This window comes from Chrysemys picta, chromosome 2 (genome assembly GCF_011386835.1).
Source record: "Chrysemys picta bellii isolate R12L10 chromosome 2, ASM1138683v2, whole genome shotgun sequence".
NCBI classification, from domain to species: Eukaryota; Metazoa; Chordata; order Testudines; family Emydidae; genus Chrysemys; species Chrysemys picta.
The window spans coordinates 246,434,082-246,440,497 of record NC_088792.1 but is presented as its reverse complement, the minus strand read 5'-3'; positions in this window follow the sequence as shown (position 1 = coordinate 246,440,497).

The window sequence follows — 6,416 nt, the reverse complement described above, 5'->3', positions numbered from 1 at the left end:
ACACAAACTGATTGAAGACAGACATTTCTGTGAGAGAGGCCACAGTTTTCTTGAGGACAGCTTTATAAATAGATGCTAAATAATAGTAGCCAGATGTTCAAAATAAATTGTCAAGCCAGGTTTTTGGTAAGCAAGTTGAGGAAAACCATCAAAGCAGTTGTTTCATGACATCAGATCAAATGCTGAGACCTTTTAACCTATTGTCAAATGATGGTCATAGATGAAGTGCCCTCTTCTATCAGAAAAGCCAATGCTTCTTTCAGAAGGACCCCTTCCCCCGAATTCAACCAGCTCAGGTAGGAAGCTGAGTATTATACAGGGTATTTTGTTATCACTGTACATAGGCTTGGAAGGATTAGATTTTAATTGGTAAATGTTGATTTCTACACACACACACACACACACACACACACACACACACACACACACGCACACACACACAATGACAAAAATATTTCCATCAGTAATAATCTCAATTTACGAATAGGCAAAGAAAAATGCTCTTTGTGACTATATTACAGTTTGTTTCAAGGATGTTTATTTTGTATACTGTGACGTGATATTCACTATTTGCGTTTTAATGGCTATAAAGCTTTAACTTTTTGAATCTCAACATCTACTGTCATTAAATAATTATCTTAACCCCTCCATTGTCTGATCCCCACCCATAATTTCCCAATTGTGAAATTGATATGATCTGTGAAAATTATAAAAAATAAAAATCCACAAAGCCTAATTATACAGTATTTCTCTATAGAGGTGACTCCTGTGTTTGTCACTGCAGTTATATTCAACATACAGACAACTTTCACAAGCTGTATGGACCATAGTTCATAGGATATTGATAATTTCATCCACATGTCAGCTCTGGTGTTGAAGGCAGCAGCTCACCTGAGCAATACTACACAACAACTCAGGACAGAAAGTAAGCGATATTTTATCCAATAGGGAGAGTAGGATAAATACATTGCAATTACACAGCTGGAATTTGACCAGGACACAATCGTATTCTCAGGAACAGTTCCACGCGATGTGTAATGTACACTGCCAGCATAACTTTAGTTCTAAGCCTTATATAGAAGTTATACCACCAGCAGGCTAATACCCCTAATTATAGGGTTATGGGCTCAGTACTGATTCAGTGGGAAGAAGGCTATTTATTGATTCACCAGCACCTCTTCCTGCAGCCCTTAGGTTTTCCCCACCAGGCCACACCTTCCTTAACTTCTGAGATCAGACAAGATCATGGCCCAGGGAGCTGGCTGCAGACCATTAACACTGCAGATCCAGGAAGAAGAACACATGGCAGATGTGATGCTTCTGAGGGGCACCCAGGATTGTGAGCCACCTCGGTACTCTCTGCCTAGCATGAGGAAGCCTTGTCTGTGGATCAGTGCCCCACCCCCACTGGCAGCACAACACTCCCCTTTAGGCCCAGCTGTTACTTTCCAGGTTAGCAACTGACACACCCCAATCCTTCAGCCCTCTGAGTGTTTCCCCGGTGTGTCCAGCCTCTGCTCCACTCAGAATCGCCGCTTCCAAAGAAACAATACTTCCCAGCTTACCGGTTCCACCTCAGATCACTGCTCCACTTAACACACAGCACTTAGATAAATTTGTAGTGAAATTAACTATAAGTTCATGTAAAAAAGCATAGAGTCAAGTATCAGAGGGGTAGCCATGTTAGTCTGAATCTGTAAAAAGCAACAGAGGGTCCTGTGGCACCTTTAAGACTAACAGAAGTATTGGGAGCATAAGCTTTCGTGGGTAAGAACCTCACTTCTTCAGGTGCAAGTGAAGAAGTGAGGTTCTTACCCACGAAAGCTTATGCTCCCAATACTTCTAGAGTCAAGTAGTAGCAAGTAGAAGTATTGGAAACAAATGGTCACATACAAAACAAAATCATAACACACATTCTAGAGCCTAGACTTAATTAACAAGATACTCTCATTTCTTGTAGAGAGTTGCTTGCTCACCAAAATCCTTGCAGCATTTGACAGCCAGATTAGCTGTGAACCTCCTTTCATGAGAAACGTACGCAGACCGCCTACCCCCAGTTGAATGATCCAAAGTGTTTCTTTGCCCTTCCCAAGGTATACCAGTCCCATCCATTGTCTTTATTCGCAAACAGATGCCCACTGCTATTTATTTCATATTGTAGACTTCCTTTCCTGTAAATTTTGCAATCTCTCATTTTGCAACTGGTTTATTATGCAAATAGGTGTAGAGTGAGGCATACAATACACAAACAGCCAGACAGGGAGATAGATAGCTGTTGCCACCTGCCTGAAAAGGAACATTTCTGAGGTATGTCATCTCCTGGTGACTTGCCTTAACTCCAAAACCTTAAGAATGTTCTTTTAGTATAGATATGTAACTCCTTAAATATTATCCCTATATACATTGCTCAATTACTATGATGATCAGTGGGCTACTAGCTCTCATAGAGACCTCACGTGCCACCCTTTGGTGAATTATTATGCATATATCTGACCCAGGGGATCCCTGTGCCCTCTGCCAGTTGGGGTCCCCGGGTTACAGCAAAATATACTAATTAGTGCACTACTTGAACTAGCCCAGAGTTCCGATTAAGACAGGCTTTACAAGGTATAGCAGTGGGCACTCCAGTGTGAGGTACCCCAGGATGGCCAGGGTACGTCTACACTGTAAGAAAAAAAGACCTACAGCAGCAAGTCTCAGAGCCCAGGTCAACTGACTTGGGCTCGCAGGACTTGTGCTGGGGGCTAAAATGGCAGTGTAGACATTCTCACTCAGGCTGAAGCTTGGGCTCTGAGATCCACCCCCATGCCAGGTCTCAGAGTCTGAGCTCCAGCCCCAGCAGGAACATCTACATTGCTAATTTTAGCCCTGTAGCACAAGCCTTCTGAGTCCAAGTCAGTTGACTGCAGCTCTGAGGCTCGCTGCTGCAGGTTTTTTCTTTTGCAATATAGATTTATCCTCGGAGTCATGCTATTTGCCTTCATAAGCAGAATAACTCCAATGATCTGCCACAGGTGTGATGTCCACCATCATCTCCCCTTGAGTGGCTGTGTCTTTAAAAGCCACAGCCTGGATCAATGCATTTTTCAATGGCCTTTCCATGTGAAGAACTTGTATGTTTATTTATTTTGATTTCTTTAAAACGCACCCATCCCAAGCTCTGTAGTTCTCCAAATTTAGGCAAGGAAAGCTTCTGTTAAACAAAAAATTCTTTTATTTTTTTAACTTTGCAAGCACCCAGCAGCCACAAACCAGAGCCAGGTGAAGAGTGACCCTTTAAGCTCTCCAGCCACGTACCGCAGTCTCACATAACAATAGCATCTTCTCCGCACACAAGGCACGTGCACATATTTGCAATAAAAGCTACCTAGTTCCATATCATCTAGACCAGTGTCCAAACTCTCCTGGATCCTCCAAAACTAAGATTTTCCCACAGCCAAAGCCCGAGAGGACAGATAAGTCTTGTGGCATGACCTGAAGGTCAATAAATTCAACTTCTGGGGGACCAGTGAGGGAACCAAATTTCAAAGCTGAGTCCTCCTCACTGAAAATCCCCTCTATCTAGATACCTTCCATTTAAACCAGGAGCTGCTCTATCTAGATACCTTCCATTTAAACTTCAACTGATCTCAGCTGCTGTGGGTAGTGTCACAAAGAAAAAAGGGGCTCTCCTAGGTCCCAAGGGACCAAACTAATGTAGCACCTTATGGTTAGAATGCACTGCAGTAATCCAAGCAGTAGTGATAAAGGTGTGGCTAACATAGTCCACACCTGAAAGAAAAGGTTGCAAACTCCTTGCCACCCATAGATTATAAAAAGTATTTTGCCCCTCCGGCCAGAATCATAGCCAGAATCAGCTGAAGGTCCAGCAAAACCTTCCTATTGTGAACCTGAGTAACAAAAGGAGAGCAATCTCTCAAGTGAAGCAGCTAATAAATATCTGTTATCTCTTCTAGTTGTTTTTTCCACTCTGCCAGGGTTACCTCAATCATATCTATGTATCCCTTCTGCCTGGTGGAGTCGGCAGCAACAAGGGCCAGGTTCTATATCTAGGGGTCCATCTTAACAATACAATACAGAACTGGCTCAAATCCCCACCCAATAATCTGGGAAAATTACACACAACTTCCTGGGTGCTTCTTAAAGGCGATACTTCCCCCCTCGCAAACACAGAATCTGAGTATAGAAAAGAAACTTTTAATAGATGAATGGAGGTAACCTGGCATTAATTTGGGGAAATGCTGAAAGCAGGATTCATAAAGTATTTTGATAACCTAGAATTTTACCAAGAACCACATCTTGACAGTACAGTGATCTGGTATTGTCCAAAGTGTGAGATCCACAGGGATGCAAGTAATTATGGTTTGCTAGCCATGCTTTAAAGGTTATTTGGTTTTTGTTTTGTGATTCGACTCAGGTGAAATGCATTTATAATAAGGAGATTTGCTAGGAAAGGAGCAGGGTGGTCCTCCATTTCAGTGCTATTTGAGTGCTAATGGAAGAAGCAGTCGGGACGTATTATTATTGTTTGTTAAGTGCTGACAGTGTATTTAGCACTCCATACAACAGATATTTTCATGCTTCCATTGAAGTCAACAGCAAAACTTCCATTGAGTTCAATGTGAGTAGGATCAGACCCTTATTTTAAAGTTCCAGTATGTTGACTTCTACAATGTCAAGTCAAAGGCATAAAGCAGGCACAACCACATATTCCTATGAATTGAAGATGCCCCTTCAACACTTATAAAATCCAAACTAGAGACTATTTCAGAAAAGCTTTAAACTGTGGCACTCCACAAAAGTGGAAAAATCTATGATGCTCTGCCTTTTGGTATTGTGTTATAATACAGAGCACTGGAAAGGTAAGAGAGCGAGTGCGAGAGGGTTAATGTATACTTGTAAGGTTTCTTTCCCCATTCAATACCATCCATAGCCATGCTGCTCTCTGTGCCTTTTGCTGCTTCTTGTTTGACTGCAGATCACATGCAGAGAAAGCTGGGGAGATTTATTTATTTCTTTTTCAGGTTAGGCACAGGGGGTCAGAAATCTAAAACATTTTGCATGTCAAAAACCCAGCATTGGGCTGCATTTTTAAAACACCACTTAAAAATTATGCACACAGTCTGATTAGAAAGAGGATGCAAATACACATGCAATTAATTCAGAACCTTTCTTAAATAGATGGAAAGTGGAAAGAAGCATGGATCTGGGAACGTAAACAAAATCTTTTAAAAAAAAATTATGTTCACAGCTTCCTTTCTGGTCAGCAACTTTAGACGGCTGGAGCCCACAGCTAAGAAAAAATAAATTTCCTGTAATTGTATAAATTACAGCAAGAATGCCTGTAATTGCCCACATTAGCTGCCAAGATGCCTCTACAGGTTTAAATTAGAAGAAAGAGGATCTCTACAGGCTCAGGAGGACAAATTGACACAGTGGAGGAAAACAGTAATTATTAAGTTTTGGACATTGCAGAGGAAAAAAGTTTTTGTTAAATGAACAAAATAGTAATTTAAAAAAAAACCTCCTGATTTGGCAAGTCAAATGCACAGAAATCATTGATTACTTTTAGTAGCAAAAATATCATTTATTAACAATCTTTTAAGCAACAGACTCATTGAAAACACCAGCAACACACCAGTAAGAACCTAAGAAACACCACGGTTTTTGCCAGGTTACTGAGGAGCCTCTTAAAAAAAAATATGTAGCTCTCACAGAGCCCATTTTATCCATAGATCTTAAACGGCCCTATAGAGGAAGGTAAGTATTAGCATTCTCTTCTAAAAATGAGAAAGTTGAAGCAGGGAGAGGCAGTGCAACTTGCCCAAGATCATAGAGCAGGTCAGTGGGAGAGATTAGAAGAAAACCTATGTCTCTTACTTACCCATTTAGCTCCCTATCAGAGCACAAGGAGATTCTAGTACCGCTGATTGAATAATGAGAAAATGTGCTTGTGAATATGTACACAAATTTCAACTCATGATTTGATTCCGCTGTATTCCTGCCCCTGTTGCTTAGTTTTTCTTCAACCTGTTTTCTCTGCATATGAATGTTTATGGAATCAACTATTATATCTATATGGATAACATATTCATACAGGAACAAGTGTATGAAAAAAGTACTCCTTTGCTAGTTATTATTCATTATTCACTATTCATCACTCATTCTTCTCTTGTTCAGAAAGTTGCAGATGCCCAATCAGGGAACAGGGGCACTGATGAATAACAATAGTACTCCGATCACAGATAATACGCAGGCTGTAATTTGTTCAGGCAAATGATGTGAGGAACAATTATAAATAACTGGATGCAGAAGAGTATCTGATATACAGTGTTTTCTGGGGTGCCAGAAGATCTTACCCACAATAGAGGCAGCAGGAGAGGTGAAATGTTCATTCTCTACTTGCAGCCGGTGGC